We start from the raw sequence: 18,101 nt of genomic DNA, 5'->3' as shown, positions 1-18,101 counted from the left end.
TAATAGTGAAACTAACTAAGGGTTATGGATTTTTAAATTCAAGATGAGGGCATCCTTTAGAACCGTGGTGTCCAACACGCTAGCCACTGGTGGCTATTTGGCCAGGTGAGGGTGGTTAGTTCACTATAGTAGCATCCACTAGAATTGCTACTACATCAGAATTAGCTGGACCCCACGGTTTTAGAAAAACACACCCAAAGAATTCTTTTGAACGTTGTATTGCCTATGTTTACAAGTAATCAGGCGCGATGATCACAAGGATTCCTTCTGGCCCTGGAAAAACCAGTCACTTACCTTTGTAACTGTTGTTCTTAGGGGTCTGTTGCTCGTGTCTATTCCAATTGGTGTGCGTATGCAGTATGCATGATCGTTGGAAGGTTCTCTCCCTAGTGGACTTTTGTAACTGTTGTTCTTTGGGATGTGTTGCTCATGTCTATTCCAATAGGTGTGTGCGTGCAGCGTGCATGATTGTCGGAAAGTTTTCCCCCCAGTGGTACCTGTCAGGCCAGTGCCAGCTTGGAGTGGAGCTTATATAGCACAGTATATAGGGCCCAGCTGACCCTCTACCCCATTAGTTTCCTTCTTGCTGGCTTTCCAACAGAGGAGGGTGGATTTGGAATGGACATGAGCAACAAATCTTGAAGAACAGTTACAAAGATAAGTAACCATTTTTCTTCTTCTTCTGATTGCTCATGTGCATTCCAATAGGTGATTTGTGAGCAGTTTACTTGGAGAAGGGATTAGAGATCAATACTCTGCCATCTGGAGAACCACTCTCCCAAACATTGTATCAGCCCTTGTCCACTGGTTGCTGGCATACTGCATTGCGAATGTATGGATGGAGGACCACAGCGCCACCCTGCAAATGTCCTGAATGGGAACTTATGCAAGGAACGCCACCAAGGAAGCCTGTGCCCTCATGGAGTGAGCTATCAGGGCCAGAGCAGGAACACTGGCCTAGTTATAGCAGGTCCTGATTAAAGACATGATCCAGGAGGACAGCTACTGGGATGAGACGCACAGTCCTCTCATTCTTTTTGCTACTGCAATAAAACCTGGTGGTAATTTACAAAACAGCTCAGTGTATTCAATATAGAAAGGTAGGGAACACCTGACATCCGGGGAATGAAGGGCCCACTCACTTCAAGTGGCATGGAGTTGTGGCAGAAAAACGTCCTGGTTAACATGAAAGCGGGGGAGCACCTTAGGCAGAAAAGCTGGGTGGGGACAGAGCTGTGTCTTGTCCCTGTAAAAGAAAAAAAATATGTATACTGAAGTTCAGAGTCTAGAGCCTGGAGCTCAGAAATCCACCTGGGCTGAGGTTATAGAAGGTAATCTTCCTAGAGAGGTAGGACAAAGGATAGGTGGATGTGGCTCAAAGCAGAGGGAGGGAGGGACCTGAACCGGGACAGGACCAGACTGAGGGACCACTGAGGGAGTAGGTGTTTAACCTGAGGGTATAACCTTCCCTGTCCCTTGAGGAAGCAACCTACTGTGGGATCAGCAAAAAAAGGATCTGTTTGCCATCTCCCAGGTGGAAGGCCAAAATGGCAGCCAAGTAGACCCTGATGGATGAAAGAGCCAACCCTTGGGTGCTTCAGGTGCAAAAGGTAATCCAGGACCAAGGACATGGCTGCCTTCTGAAGTCAAGTGTCCTAGCAGGACCAGAGTGAGAAGCACTTGCACATGGCTAAATATGTTGTCCTAGAAGAGGGTTTTCTATTGCCCAGCAGGGCCTACAGTGCTTTTTTTGTTTAAAAAAAAAAAAAAGGTGCTGGTACTCCAGGGGAAAAGTTGTTGAGTTCCGACTAAAGGTGCCGGTACTGCGTACTGGGCAGTTCCATCACAAAAAAAGCATTGAGGGCCTTCCAAACTAGTCAGAGCAGGGAAGCTCCATTAGGTTCAGTCACAGTTTCCATGCCATGAGGTGGAAGGACAGGAGGTTGGGGTGGTTCTGGGAGAAAAGGTTGGGATAGAGAAGGAGGGCCACTAGAGTGTCCACCAAGAGGCTGAGCAGCGTCGTGAACCAATGTTGCCAGGACCACACAGGTACAAGGAGAAGGATGTGCACCTTGTCCTGCTGAATTCTGAGAAGGACTCTACATTCTATCAGGGAGTGAGGATGAAGAAACTGTGCAGGTCCATGTGGGGATGACAGAGGGGAGAGAAGCAAGCACCGCCCTGTTTGTTTATATAGACATGGCAGCCATGTTGTCCATCAGCATGTGTCACATTACTGGATTTAAGGGGAGCAGCCAGATCACTGCTGCACTCACGAGGAGGTGGTTACCCCAAAGTCTGTACAAAGGGGGCCATGCGAGGTGTCAAATGCAAGTTTATGTTCTACCGATTCTATATGTGCTATTCATATATTTGTATGATGTCTGCATGTGGAGTTATGAATATGGACTCTATGCTGGTATTGGGCCTGGACTGCAGGTCATGAGGAAGGAATGGCCAATGAATGACTATGCTAACTAGCACAGCCCTAAGGACAATGGCTCTCAAGGTGCCCAATACATACCGGAGGAATGCATGTGGAAACCTGCAAACCAGTCAACATCTAATGTCTGCTGGCATGGGACAGAGGGATAGGTCACTTGGCCATGTGACCCACTCCAGTTTGGGAGGTACGAGGAATGGATATAAAGTGCAATGAGGCAAACTCCATCTTGTCTTCAATTCTGTCACTGATCCCAGATGCAGCCTTGCGAGTCCCAGCGAGCCAGGAAGGATTATCAACCCATCCTGATATAGGATGTACACCAGAGACTTCCAAGATAGCAGTTTGTAACATCTCTGCTGCGAGCCTGCATGTCATGTATTTTCTTTAACAAACTTACTCTCCGCCTTTTCTTTCTTTTATTAATAAACCTTTAGATTTTAGATTCTAAAACCTGGCCCAGCATGATCTCGTGGGTAAGATCCAAAGTGTAAATTGACTGGGAACTGTGGCTGGTCTTTTGGGACCAGGAGAACCAGTTCAGGGTAGGTGAGATTGGGTTCTATAACCCCTCACCTGTGTGTTAGGCCCAGGGCTGATTGTGGCACAGGGAGAGCTGGAGTGTCAGAGGGGTTTTGCTCCTGAGGCTTCCTGCTGGCCAGACTGGCAGCTGGAGCGCTCAGTGTGACTGGTTTGTGACCTATTTGGGAAAGGTCTCGAGTCAAGGGTTGTAAAGAGCCCTAGTGTTGAACAATTCACCCTGCGTGGATACCCTCAGCAGTGCCCAGACCTGGCCCGTCCCATCATGGCACTGCACTGGTCCCTTAGATGGTGCATGAAGATCTTGTAGATGAACTACCCTGATTTCCCTGACATTGATGTGCAGGGAGAGTTCTGCCTGAGACCATAACTGCTGCATACATTACTTGCACAGATGCACTCTTATTCATCTCCAAAGGGGAAGGGTTGGAGGCTGGTGAAGGGACCTCCCACACACATCTGCTGGGGCTGCAGCCACTAGTCTAGGGAGCAGAGAACTGATGTTGGTCTGTGCACAGTGGTGAACCTGGTCTGAAGAGGCCAGAGGCAAAGCTTGTCATGCCATACCATGAATATGCAGACTGCCGTATGCCTCAGGAGCCTCATACAGTTCTTCGCTGTAGTGGTAGGGAACCTTTGAAGACTGTGAATGAGGTCTGAGCGTCCAAAAGTGAGATTTGGGCAGGGAGACTTTTACACATGTAGAGTCTAGGAGTGCCCTAGTGAACTTGATTTGTTAAGCTGGGACCAGTTTTTACTTGGAAACATTGAAAATGAGCCCCAGTGCAGCAAAGGTTGCTTGCATCAGTTCCATGTGCTGGTGGACATGTTCCTGGGACCAGCGCTTGATGAGCCAGTCAAGGTACAGGAAGACCTATACCTGATGTTTGTGTAGAAAGGAAGCCACCACCATGCCTTGAAAAGGCCCAACAGAAAGACGGGTGAACGATAGCGGCAGCTGCTGCTAATAGACCCAAGAAACCTCCTGTGTATGTGAATGATGGAGATACAGCCAAGTAAACCATGCGGAACCTGAACTGTCTTATGAACATGTTCACATTTCAAAGATCCATGATAAGCCTGAGCCTGCCCTTGGAGATGAGGAAATACCGGAAATAGTAATCCCCGTCCCTCAAGATCTCCTCTACTTCCCTAAAGCAAGAAGGGACTGAACCTCCTGATTTGAGGACTGCTTGTGAGATGGGATCCTTGAAGAGGAACAGGGAAGGCGGAGGGTGAGTGGGTGGAAGGGTAGAGAACTAGATGGAATATCCCACCGCTATTCTGCTCAGGACCCAATGGTCAGCTTGACCTTCTGCTCACAAACAGGGAGGAACTAATAGGGGAAACAGAGGTGGGTGACAACCTGGGAAGCAGTGATCATGAGATAGTAGATTTCAGGATCCTGACCAAACGAAGAAAAGAGAGTAGTAAAATACACACCTTGGACTTCAAAAAAGCAGATTTTGACTCCCTCAGACACCTGATGGGCAGAATCCCCTGGGATGCTAACATACAGGGGAAAGGAGTCCAGGACAGCTGGCAGTATTTTAAAGAAGCCTTATTGAAGACACAGAAAGAAACCATCCTGATGCGTAGCAAGAGAGGCAAACATGGTAGGAGACCAGATTGTCTTACAGGGGAAATCCTTGGTGAACTTAAGCTCAAAAAGGAAGCTTACAAAAAGTGGAAACTTGGACAAATGACCAGGGAGGAGTTTAAAGGTATAGCTCGAGAATGCCGGGGGGTTACCAGGAAGGCGAAAGCACAAATAGAATTGTGACTGGCTAAGGATGTGAAGGATACAAGAAAGGTTTCTACAGGCATGTTAACAAGAAGGTGATCAGAGAGGGTGCGGGGCCCCTACTGGATGAAGGAGGTAACCTAGTGACAGATGATGTGGGGAAAGCTGAAGTACTCAATGCTTTCTTTGCCTCTGTATTCACGGACAAGGTGGGCTCCCAGACTAATGCGCTAAGTGACGCAAGATGGGATGAAGATGGACAGACCTTGGTGGGTAAAGAACAGCTTAGGAACTATTTAGAAAAGCTAAACGTACACAAATCCATGGGTCCAGACTTAATGCATCCAAGGGTACTGAGGGAGTTGGCAAATGTCATTGAGGAGCCTTTGGCCATTATCTTTGAAAAGTCGTGGAGATCTGGAGAAATCCCGGATGATTGGAAAAAGGCAAATGTAGTGCCCATCTTCAAAAAAGGGAAGAAGGACGATCCAGGGAACTATAGGCCGGTCAGTCTTACCTCGGTTCCTGGAAAAATCATGAAAAGGATCCTTAAGGAATCCATTTTGGGGAAGAGAGGAAAGTGATTAGGAATAGTCAGCATGGATTCACAAAGGGAAAGTTGTGCCTTACCAATCTGATTAGCTTCTATGATGGGTAACTGGCTCTGTGGATATGGGGGAAGTCAGTGGATGTGATATACCTTGACTTTAGCACGGCTTTTGATACGGTCTCCCACAATATTCTTGCCAGCAAGTTAAGGGAATGTGGATTGGATAAATGGACAGTAAGATGGAAAGAAAGCTGGCTAGAAGGCCGGGCCCTGCGGGTAGTGATCAACGGCTCGATGTCAGGAAGGATATGACAGGATGGTGGTGTTGAGAAGCAGGGGAAACGAGGGGGTAGGAGTACAACTTGATGGTGCAAAGGAAGGAAGGAATAAGGAAGGCTGAGAGGTCGCAGACCTAGCGAGACAGGGGTGTGCAGATTGAGAAGGAAGGAAACAGGGCTGAGAGATCCCATGACCAGGGATAGGGTGCAGGTCGGGATAAACTAGGGGGTATTGTAGGGAGGAAAAAGGGGGAACTGATGGACCCCATGAATGGAGGGATTAGCTAAGGGTGCAGGTTTGGTTTTGGTGTTGTGGAGAAGAAGGAAAGTGAGATGCCCCAAGGATAAGAATATGGCTGGGGGTGGGGGAGGGCACTGATGGGAGTGTAGGTTGTCCTGGGGGTGTTGAATGGACTAGGGGGTGGGGGGGGAGAAGGCGGTGTAGGTTGGCTGGGGATATTGAATGCACTGGGGGGTGGGGGTGGAGGAATGGAGGTGCAGGTTGGGCTGAAGGAAATGAGGGTGCAGGCTGGGCTTGGGTGCAGGTTGGGCTAGGGTGGGAGAAATGCGGGTGCAGGCTGGGCTAGGGGTGATGAATGGATGGGGGGTGGGGAAATGGGGGCAGGTTGGGCTGGAGAGGGGAAAATGGGGGCACAGGTTTGGCTGAGATGGGGAAATGGGGGTTCAGGTTGGGCTGAGATGGGGGAATGAGGGTGCAGGTTGGGCTGAGATGGGGGAATGGACTGGGGGTGCAGGAAATGAGGGTGCAGGTGGGGCGGGGGGAATGGGAGTGCAGGTTGGGCTGGGAGAATGTGGGTGGGAGGAATGGGGGTGCAGGTTGGGCTGGGGAAATGGAGTGCAGGGGGCCTGAAGGTGGGGAATGGAGGGGGTGCAGGTTGGGCTGGGGGAAATGGGGCTACCGGTTGGGTTGGGGAAATGGGGGTGGGGGGAATGGGAGTGCAGGTTGGGCTGGGAGAATGCAGGTGGGAGGAATGGGGGTGCAGGTTGGGCTGAGGGAATGGCAGGGGTAATGGGGGTACAGGATGGCTGAAGGTGGTGAATGGAGGTGCAGGGGGGCTGAAGGTGGGGAATGGGGGTGCAGGGGGGCTGGGGGAATGGGGGTGGGGGGAATGGGGGTGCAGGAGGGCTGAAGGTGGGGAACGGGGGGAAGGTGGGGCCCTGGGCTGGCAGGACACGGCACGGGGAGAGCAGAGCACGAGCTGGGCCGCCGCTCGGGGCGGGGCTATGAAGGGCCGGGGCTGACTGACAGACACGCCCCCGGATGCAGCACAGTGAGAACTACAAGTCCCAGGATGCATCGCTCTGGCCGTGAGCGACTCACGCGTATTGAGATCCATCCCTTGGCGCACCGGGGTCACCGCACAGACTGGTGACGCCACTTCCGCTCTCCCCTTCCCCACTGATCAGCGCCGAGCCCCCACCGCCTGTGTGATGGCCGCTGGGAGCTGCGGACTCGGGCACGCGACCTTTCCCACAAGCCACTCCCCAGGGTGGGCGGCGGGGAGCGGCAGAGAGCTGCAGGTCCCGGCTTTTTGGTTGTCGTCCCCCGCACTCTGCTCCCCCCTGCACTGCACAGACACCAGCACCCCCCCCCCCGCCTCTCACCCACCCCCCTGCTCCCTCTGCCCTGCAAACATCAGCCCCACCGCCCTCTACTCCCCCCCAACACTCGCTGCATTGCACAGACACCAGCACCCCCCTCCCCCCCCTCTACACGCAGCCCAGCTGGGCAGGGCTCATACCTATCAGACTGCAGCACCCCAGCCCTGACATAGGAGACCACATACCCCTTTCTGGTGGGCTGTGAAGGCTCATGCCCTACATCTCTCTCCATGCCACCCATAGGCCTTTTTCTCTTTTTAATTCAGCCACCTGCTCAGTGCCTTGCCCCTGTTGTGAGATCTCTGGACAGAGATGGGGCAAAAGGGCATCTGCAGAGATCTTAGGATATCTCCCCTTCAGGAGGGGGGACACAGTTTCCAGTGGATGGAAAAGAGAAATAACGTGCCCCTCTTCCCCATACATTTAATGGTCTCATGCAAAAAATCTGTTGTGACAGTACACCTGGAAAAACAGCTCTCTATACATTACCATAGGGAAGCCTCGACAGCCCCGCCTTGACAACAATGTCTGCGAAATCCAGGCATCTGTCACATCTGGTGCATGTAAGCACATAGGCAAGGCTGAGGTGGGGGAAGCATTCCGAAGCAGGAATGTTTTGCATAATCATGCAGGTACAGTGAGGCTGCATCTAGAACACACGACGATCAACGCTGTACTGGTACTTCTATTCTGATAAGCAAAAGTACAAGATAACAGCCATAAAACCGTTACAAAAACTGTGTGTGTGGTTAACATCCTGAAGTAGCAGGATATAGCTCAATTAAGGACACTGGGCATTGTAGGTCTCTCACATAATATGCAGTTGGTTGCTAAATATTATTTGAATGACCAAGTCCCGCTTTGCTATAAAATGGGCTTAGTAAGACGAATCGTAGGGAGGGAGCACAATTGACCCACAGCTCCTGCTTGTTGTAACAAGAAGTAAATAGACCCTTCACATCAGCTGCAGCAGTGCATGGTGTCCCAACGAGGGGGAGTAAAAGGGACCATGACCTCCTGCTTGATACTGTTGGTGGCATATGTTGAAGTGTAAGTGAACTAGGCCTAATTACTGTAATATAATAAATCTTCTATTAATTGCTTTTGCATTGTTTTGTGCTAAGAACAGCCACATTGGGTCAGACCAAAGCCCAACATCCTGTCTGCCGATAGTGACCAATGCCAGATGCCCCAGAAGGAGGGAACACAACAGGTAATCTTCACGGGATCCCTCCTCTGTCACCCACCTTCAGAGAAACAGAGGCTGTGTCTAGGTTAAGGATGTTAACCTAGTCGATGGAATTTCCATTGACTAGTCATTAAGGAAGGGCACTTTAAACACTTACTTCTCGCTCAGGCTGTGTCTAAGCACAGCTCCCAGTTGCCACTCTGCTCAGTCTCTGGTCCCCCGCCAGGTCTCAGGACAATCCTCATGCTGCCCCTCTGCATTTTTAGATAGCACAGCCATTCACTGAACAGTCCTTCCTCACAATAGGCAGTCCAGGCCCATTGCTCCCTCCCAGATAGAATATTTACAATACAAGAACAGAGCCCATATTCATAACTCCACATACAAAAGTCATACAAATACACAGGGCTCGCCGAACCGCAACGAGCCCTGCTCACCAGCTGTGCTGTCCGGCGATCTGCACCTGCGCAGATCGCCCGAACCCTTCTCTTCCAGGTTGCAATCTACTCGCCATGGGCAGAATGGGCAGAGCATAAAGCTTTCATTTGACACCTTGCACAGAATGTGGGGCACACACCCTCCCATGTGTACATCAGTGAGGTCTGCTCACTTTAAAATCAAACAACATGACAAAAGACATGCTGAGATATTGCCATTTCTGGCAGGGGGCAGTGAAGGGACCGGAAGATGACGGGCTCCTACAGGGTCATAGGGGTTGGGCCCATACCTCCAGCCCATATCTCAAGAACATAACCTGAGCGGGGATCCCTGCACCCAGAAGTAAGGGCGGATCTGTTCCCCATTGAAAGAGGCCAGAGGGATAGAGAACAAGAGGGACTTCCAATCAGCATCCAAAAATGCCACCTGCCTTGCTTCGTAATCTAGAGAAACTCCTATCCGCCTGAACGTATCGCTTGAGATCAATCTGGCTGGCATGGAGGTGTAAAGCCAGTACAGATTTATAGATCCTGCACACCGGTGGAGCCCCATAGCCCAGATCCCCTCCTCGGGGCTGGGGCGGATCCGTCCCTTCCTTCTCACAGACTCTCTGGCCACCCCCACAGCCCAGTATTTCCCATTCCCCACCTCCACCACCCAGTAATGTTGCCCCGAGCTGAACCCCTCTGAGCCCAGCACACAGTGACTGGTGTCGAATCGCTCAGGGATGTCAGGCAGATCCTGCAACGTGTCTGCTCGGCTCACACTTTTCCCGTCCTCAGACACAAGCAGGATGGAATGAGCCGTGTCCGGGTCCAGAGTCACGTTGGCTGCAGAGAGAGAAAAGCCAGACGTGAGAGGCAGAGTTGAGCCCTGGGGCAGCTGGGAAGCTTCCTCATACTGCTTCAATCTGGCTGGGACAGGCCTGGATCCCAGGCAGCTCCTGTGCACCTGAGTCATTCCTCTATTTCACCCCCAGAAACAAAGCAATAGAGACATGGAGGAAAGAGACTGACTCTGCAGGCAGGGAGTTAAGAAGGAGGCTGGGCACAGATTTAAAACCCTTGGAAATCTCCCTCCCTTCCATGTCCTGGCAGAAGAGGGGAAGATGTGGCATTGGTGAGGAGCCGGTCCAGACCGCACAGTGGAGGATGTGCTACTGTGAGAGACAGCCCTGCCATAGTCCAGAGGAGAAAGGCCATGGCATGAGTGCAGGCAAAGCCATGCCTCAGCTCAAAGTGAAGGGAGCAGTGTTCAGGGAAAGGTCAGAAAGAGCCCAGCTCAAGGGGGTGGGGGGGGGGGGGGGGGGGAGACTGAGATGAACCATGGTATACAACCTCACTGCACTCCTTTCTCTGGGTTTAATACACCACAAATCTGTGGAAGCTCTCCCTGGGCCTCCAGCGAGAGTTAAGGGTGTCTGGAAGCTGGACTGTGAAAACATTTCTGTTCCGCATTGTGAGCATACACTGTGCGATCAGGGCAGCGTCAGGATTGTTTGTTTGATTTTGGTTTGGGATCACATCAGTGCAGGATAAGTTTATTAGAGGCATATTTCTGGCTTGTTATTTTACCTACGTAGGCAGTCCGATGTTTCTGTGAGAAATTACTCTTATTGGCAAGAAAATCTCCCCCGGCATTGCTCCCTCTCTCTGTGATTACACCGGATCCCACTGCTTTAATCCAATTCAGATGGCACAGCATGTGTGAGGGAGGATAAAAGATTTCAGGCTGTCCTGTTTCTAAAATCCACACTCCGAACTGACAAATCTGGATGGGAAGTGACCACCTTGCAGATTAAACTGCCTCCACATAAACCTCTAGCTAAAATGTGTAAAATAGCCCACCTGGATACGCAGCTTACTCCCATCCATGGTGACCTTTTCACATTCCCAAAACTTTTGGGCTGTCTACACTGGCATGATTTTCCGGAAATGCTTTTAACGGAAAAGTTTTCCATTAAAAGCATTTTTGGAAAATCGCATCTAGATTGGCAGGATGCTTTTCCGCAAAAGCACTTTTTGCGGAAAAGCGTCCGTGGCCAATCTAGACGCGCTTTTCCGCAAAAAAGCCCTGATTGCCATTTTCGCGATCGGGGCTTTTTTGCGGAAAGGAAATCTCTGCTGTCTACACTGACTCTTTTGCGCAAAAGTCTTTCAGAAAAAGACTTTTGCCCAAACGGGAGCAGCACAGTATTTCCGCAGAAACACTGACAATCTTACATGAGATCATCAGTGCTTTTGCGGAAATTCAAGCAGCCAGTGTAGACAGCTGGCAAGTTTTTCCACAAAAGCAGATGATTTTGCAGAAAATCTTGCCAGTCTAGACACAGCCTTGCAGCCATACCATCCCTGGCCATGTTGTGGCATTGTGTGGGAAACATGCTTTAGAATTCCTTGCTATTCCAGCCCAGTAATACAGACATATCTGGAAAACAGTCAAAACCAATGCTCATGGAGATGATTGTTGAATTCAACTTTAACTATCTGTGACTACTTCACTGACATAACTCTAAAATACAAAACGGAGTGGGACAAAAACATCTGGAGATCTTTACTAAACCTTGGTTGGAGAATCTTACGTGCTGAGAATCTTATGTGCTGAGATGAGGCATCAGAGGGCTGGTGGTCAGCGATGTTTCTGATAAGTGGATGTTTTGAGTTGTGTGTTACAAAGAAGTTTTTATATGTGAGTTGTCTCTAGATGTAAACACAACCACCACCTTGGCCCTCACCCTGTGTATATGACAACAGCCACTTCCAACAATCCCTCTCCATTTCAGATGGAAGGATGTCTGGAGGGAATAAAAGAAGAAGTGAGATGAGATTTCATTGTGTCACACTTACAAAGGCATTGCCACTACTAGTTGGCATAGTAAGGATTTTATTACAACGGACACACACACACAGGTCATTCTAAAAATCCCAAATAAAAAGCCTTTCCTTCAGGCACCTTACAGCTGCTGAACCAACTGCCACCAAATATCACAACTATCCTGAGAAATAGAAGAGCATAAGAATGGCCACACTGGGGCAGACCAATGGTCCAGCTAGCTCAGCATCCTGTCTTCCAACAGTGGCCATGTCTGATGATTTTGGTAACTGGAGACTTAAGAACAGCTGGAGCATGGGCTTGCACCCCTGACCATCACAGCTAATAGCCAGTGATGGACCTGTCCTCCAGGAAATTCTCTTATTTTTTTGATCCAGTTACCCTTTTAGCCTTACGGCTTGACTGAGCAGTCTGTAAAGACCTATTTCCTTTTGTCTGTTTTAAGCCTGTTTTAGCAGGCTGGCCAGCAGCCTGGCTTAGTGCCTGGTCCAGAACCTATCCCCATTACAGGTCTGCATTTACAGTATATTAGGAGCTTAGACCCACCCTGGACAGGGGCCGCTGCCACCTGTATCAAAGGCAGCAGTGCTGGGCAACAGGCAGTCGTTTTTTAAACACAGGCAGCAGCATGGAATAGCAGAGAGCTCCTGGGAAGCAGGGCCAGATAGCACTGGCTGCCCACCCCATCCCTGAGGGATATAGAATAGTCAAGTAATTGATAATTCATGAGGTTAATTGCCTGTTCAATTAACTGATATTTAACATCCCTACTTCTGAACCCTGCTAAAAGCAGCCAGCTGCAGGGACCTTGTGCTCTATGTGCCACGAGCTCCTGGGAAGCTGCAGGGGGGAGGGGCTTTGCACACTGCCCCTGTCTCCAGCATAATCTCTAATGTCCCATGGGCAGGAGGGCCAGCAGTCTGCTGCCAAAAACCGAGAAACGACCCCCCAAATCATAACAGGGAACTGCCTTAAAAATAAAACTTTTGCACCGTCTCGGTGCAGTTTGATGTCTGACCCCCCCCCCCCCCCATACATGCAGCTCTTGGGTCCCAGGGCAAAACCTGCCCCACACGGCTCCCCCGGGATGTATCTGCCCCGCCCCAAATCAACCCCCCCCCCCCGTCCTCCCTCAACTCTGCCCCGCCCCTCAGGCGCGTCCTCGCCCCCTCCTCACTTCTGCTCCCCCGGCCGGGCGCTACCGCGATAAGCAGCAGGGACTCGGCCCCTGGCCGGGCGCTCCTCGAAGCGGAAGCACAACCGGAAGCAGCCAGGAGTGACGCAGACGCTCCCTTGGACTTTAAGCCCCGTACAGGAAGCCGATCGCGAGATGTGGGGAGCTCAGCGCATGCGCACTGACAGCGGCGGGGTCTGCTCCCTCCCTCCGGCCTTAGGCTGAGTCAGACGCTGCTGCTCTGCGCTCCCGACCCGCAATGGGCCAGCCAGGGTGCGCTGCGCATGCGCAGTCGCTCTGCTGAAGCCCCTGTCCTTCGCCGTGCCCTCAGGCGCAGTCAGAGGATGCTTCTTTGGGCTGCCAGACCCTACCCCGCCTCTGGGCTGTGTGATGTGGGGGGGCCTGGCAACAGGGCTGGGCAGGCCTGTGACAGCCCCAGCCCCCTCCTTGCCTCTGCTCAGCCTCCCCTCTCAGCCCTGGGAAGAGGCTGTGCCCCTCCCACACACTTTCCTTGGGGTGCCATTCCCAGCCCTTTGGGTTTCGGGGGGCCTTGCTCACAGGCTGAGTCTGGGTGGGTGCTGGCACTGGGCGTTCACAGCCAGGGTCCTCAGCCTCAGTTATTTGGCCCTACACAGCAGATCTGCAAAGAGCTAAACATTCAAGAGCACCTCCCATCCAAATTCTGCATCCCCCACACACACCCAGGTCCTGTACCCCCCACTCTCATTCCACTCACTGCCAGCCCCATCCCACACACCGAACCCCTCATTTTTGGCCCCACCCCAGAACTTAGGAGAACTAACGAAATCCACTCACCCTGGAACCCCAGAAGAATTATTGTGGCCTATGGCAGGAGTGGGCAATAATTTTCACAGTGGCGGACACAATAAATTTTGGTATGTGGTTGTGGGCCAGGTCCATCCCCAGAAGGTGTGGGGCCTGAAGTGGAAAGGGAGGGGCTAGAGACTAGTCTCTCCCATAGAGTTGTCTGAAGCTGGAGGCTTTGAAGTAAAAACGCAGCAAAGGGCTTGAGGCTCCCAGCTCTTCCACCACTGCATTTCCTGGTAGCTGCCTGGGATTGCTGTGGCTATATAAAGGGCTTGCAGCTCTAGTCCCTGCTAGGGTAGCACGGTGACCAGGAGCCATGAGCCATTGAAATAGGATCTTGCTGTCTGTGCCACCACCTGAAAATTGCGGCATGGGCAACAGGATATATAAATAGTGGCCAGATGCAGCCGGCTCCAACCTGCATCTTGCTCACCCTGGGCCAATGGGTGCGTCAGTTAGGGGCTACATCAGTGATAAAACCCTAACCCTAACCCCAAACCTAAACTCTAACCCTAAATCCAAATCCTAAACCCTAACCCTACCCCTAAACCATAAACCCTAACCCCTAAACCCTAACCCTCGAACCTGAACCCTTAACCCTAACCCTCCCCCCCACACACACAGAGATCAGCGGTGTAGCAATGGGGGAAGGGTTGGCAGTTGTCTCTGGGCACCTCGCTGGGGGGGGCGACAGGCAGTGGTGGGAGTGCACAGCCCCATGCAGCGAGCCCAGTGTTGGCGGGCCACTTGCCCCCTGCAGACAAGCCACCAACGCAGGGCCGGGTGGTGGGAGCAGGCACTTCTAAAGTTGGGTTACCATATGTTCGCTGCCTGGCTCTGTGGGACGGGGAGGGCATTGGGTTAGAGCCGGGGGGCGGGCCTGGCTCTGGCGGTACTTATATTTTTTTTTAAAGGGGAATTTTATAAAAAGTTGAGAAACACTTCTCCAGACCTTTAATCATTTTTGTTGCTCTTCTCTGGGCCGTCTCCAATTTCTCCACATCTTTCTTGAAATGTGGTGCCCAGAACTGGACACAGTACTCCAACTGAGGCCTAACCAGCACAGAGTAGAGCAGAAGAATGACTTCTCATGTCCTGCTCACAACACTCCTGTTAATACATCCCAGAATCTTTTTTGCAACAATGTCACACCGTTGGCTCATATTTAGCTTGTGGTCCACTATGACCCCTTAGAGCCCTTTCTGCCGTACTCCTTCCTAGACAATCACTTCCCATTCTGTATGTGTGAAATGGATTGGTCCTTCCTAAGTGGCATACTTCACATTTGTCCTTATTAAACTTCATCCTAGTTACCTCAGACCATTTCTCTAGGTTGTCCAGATCATTTTGAATTATGACCCTATCCTGCAAAGCAGTTGCAGCCCCTCTCAGCTTGGTTTCATCTGCAAACTTAATAAGCATGCTCTCTATGCCATCATCTATTGATGTTGTTGATGAAGATATTGAACAGACCCGGTCCTAAAACAGACCCCTGCGGAACCCCACTTGTTATACCCTTCAATCAGGATTGTGAACAGTTAATGACTCTCTGAGAATGGTTATCCAGCCATTTATGCACCCACCTTATAGTAGCCCCATCAATTGCATTAACCCAACTTGCACTGCATTAACTTCAGGGGGAGAGACTGAGGGAAGTGTTTCCTCTAAGATTTTCTTCCCATGGGTGGAGCGAATTGTGTCTTGTGCACCAGAATTGAGTCCATGTGCGCTTGTTCAGATGTGTGCCACTGTGGCACCCAAGTTATTAATAAATATCTTATAAACTTCTCCCTTTTCCCTCTGCTGCCATGTCTCCACCCTTCCCCTCAACTGCTCTCCTGGTACTTGCTGCCTCCCACCCTTTACACTCCTCTGTTGTTCTGACTCCTGCCCTTCTCACTCCCCTCCGCTCTTTGGGGACCTGCATCCCCTCCTCTGCACCAGCCCTTCTCTTCCGCTGTGTCCACTCCTCCTCTAGCCCCACTCTGATCATCTGTAGCTACTCCACCCCCATTCCCTCGCCTAATACCTCCCTCTACCCACCTCCCTGCCTCTCTCCTTTGGTGCCCGTCCCTCTCCTCCATGTCCCTCACAATGACACCTGCACCTTCCTGCTGCCTCCCCCTTCCCTTACTGCCCTTTCCCTCTTCCTCCCTGGTGCCCACCCTCTTATCACCCTCTGCCCCATTTCTCCTTATGCCCCTCTGTGCCCTCACATGTGATGTGATCCATCCCCTGCCTTCCTCATGCCCACCCCTCCTTTCAACCCCTCTTCTCCTGACACCCAATGCTCCCCTCTCCCTCCCTCTTACCCCCATTGTCCTTCCCCTCTCCTCTCCCAGCATCACCCCTCCCTCTCCCCCCACTGTCACCTTCCCTCCCCTCCCTCCTCCTGCCCTTTTCCTCATTGTCTCTTGGCCCCCTGGCATTTGACTCTCCTCCACCCTGCCCCTTGGCACCTTCCCCTCTCTACTCCTGCCCTGCCCCCCCCCCCAGCACAAGCCCCTTCGTCTCCTTAGCCCCACCTCCCTTAGTTCTTCCCTGCCCCCTCTCTCACCTTCTGCCTTGCAGTTTGCAGGGCAGAAGCCTGTGGTCCGACCCCAGAAGCCCCTGCAACTCCTGCCCCAGCTGTGCCCAGAGCAGGACCACTTGCCAGGACTGGAGCGGAGGCCGTGAGGCTGCCCTGGCTGGCATGTGCTTCGCATGCCTGCCACTTGACTCCAACTGGAGCCGGGGCTGTCTGCGAGGACCCAGACTGCAGCTCTAAAAAGAGTTCCACAGAGGCCTCAGCTCCAGTCCCAGCACCTGCCAAGCCTGAGCACACCCTGCAGCACCCCATGTGGGCTCTGCACAGCTCCTGCTGGGACTCCGAGGTGGCCCAAAGGGGTCACCGGACCAGGAGCCCGTGCAGCAGAGGCAATCCGGTTCAGAGAGGGAGGGTCTGTATGCCATTGGAAGCCGGTCCAGATGCCCTACATGCCCTGCTGGCAGTAGGGGGAGGAGACAGGGCTTTCCAGGACATTTCACTACTTGATGGGGCACCATGACAGAGTATTTAAATTCAAGACAGTCCTGGAAAAATCGGGACATCTGGTCAGCATACCTCTAGGAACTAGGCAGGTGACAGCTGCTGTAGGGGGAAGAGGGGCTGCTGGGGGAGGGGTAAGGCGTTCACAGCCATAGTTCATGCTGCTTGCACACTATTTGACAGCCTCTGCTAACACTGTGAGAGACACACAGGTGATGCTCTGTCTCAGTTCTCCTCTCACCCCTCCAGCCCCCCCTGCCGCTATCAGATAATGGGACTGGAGGAGTGGATAGAGGGGAGAAATAGGGTTCAGGAGCTTAGGGTGCCCCACTTTATGTAGGAGCTGTTAATGATTTAAGGAGGAAAAGTATTCTTTTAACAACATAATTCTTTTGGGCTGTGTCTACATTGGCATGATTTTGCGCAAAAACATGCTGCCTGCCTACACTGGTCGGGAGTTCTTGCGCAAGAACACTGACGTTCTAATGTGTGAAATCAGTGCTTCTTGCGCAAGAACTTTGATGCTCCTGCTCAGGAATAAGCCCTCTTGCGCAACTGATCTTGCGCAAGAGGCCAGTGTAGACAGGCAACATGAATTTCTTGTGCAAGAAAGCCCGATGGCTAACATGGCCATCGGAGCTTTCTTGTGCAAGAGAGCGTCTACACTGGCACGGATGCTTTTGCGCAAAAGCACATGCCAGTGTAGACGCTCTCTTGCACAAATACTTTAACGCAAAAACTCTTAGGCTGTGTCTAGTTAGGCTGTGTCTAGACTGGCCAGTTTTTCCGGAAAATCAGCCGCTTTTCCGGAAAAACTTGCCAGCTGTCTACACTGGCTGCTTGAATTTCCGCAAAAGCACTGACTTCCTACTGTAAGAAATCAGTGCTTCTTGCAGAAATACTATGCTGCTCCCGTCTTTTTTGCACAAAACTTTTGCGCAAAAGGGCCAGTGTAGACAGCTCAGTTTTGTTTTCACGATCGGGGCTTTTTTGCAGAAAAGCGCGTCTAGATTGGCACGGACGCTTTTCCGCAAAAAGTGCTTTTGCCGAAAAGCATCCATGCCAATCTAGATGCTCTTTTCCAAAAATGCTTTTAACGGAAAACTTTTCTGTTAAAAGCATTTCCAGAAAATCATGCCAGTCTAGACGTAGCCTTGCGTTAAAAGTATTTGTGCAAAATCTTGCCAATGTAGACATAGCCTTGGAGTTTTGTAGATAACTGAAAATGTGATCAATAACTTTTCTAACAAAAATTGTGTTGTTTTACTAATTAATACATGGTACATTTAAAACTGGAAGAACTTTTGCATGGATCTTGTTTGTTTGGCTTTTCAATTAAAACTTAACACAAATCCCTTCTAGAATTTGGGAAGAGGTATTTGAAACCATTAGGCGATTGTTCTGGCTCTTCGGAAGGATCCTATTGACTCTCAA

At 51.2% G+C, this 18,101-nt stretch overlaps 1 long non-coding RNA gene across 1 annotated transcript; it reads right to left on the bottom strand.

The window, feature by feature from the left end:
• Positions 1-11,263: 11,263 nt before the first annotated feature.
• On the bottom strand, positions 11,264-13,572 carry LOC102450697 (uncharacterized). The gene is made up of 2 exons (XR_012899152.1): positions 12,815-13,572; positions 11,264-11,599 (listed from the first exon to the last, which is right to left on the bottom strand). It is a non-coding gene; the product is annotated as an uncharacterized LOC102450697 (long non-coding RNA).
• Positions 13,573-18,101: the final 4,529 nt, after the last annotated feature.

The sequence above is a fragment of the Pelodiscus sinensis genome, unplaced genomic scaffold (assembly GCF_049634645.1).
Source record: "Pelodiscus sinensis isolate JC-2024 unplaced genomic scaffold, ASM4963464v1 ctg94, whole genome shotgun sequence".
NCBI classification, from domain to species: domain Eukaryota; kingdom Metazoa; phylum Chordata; order Testudines; family Trionychidae; genus Pelodiscus; species Pelodiscus sinensis.
This window is presented reverse-complemented; position numbering and strand designations above follow the sequence as displayed.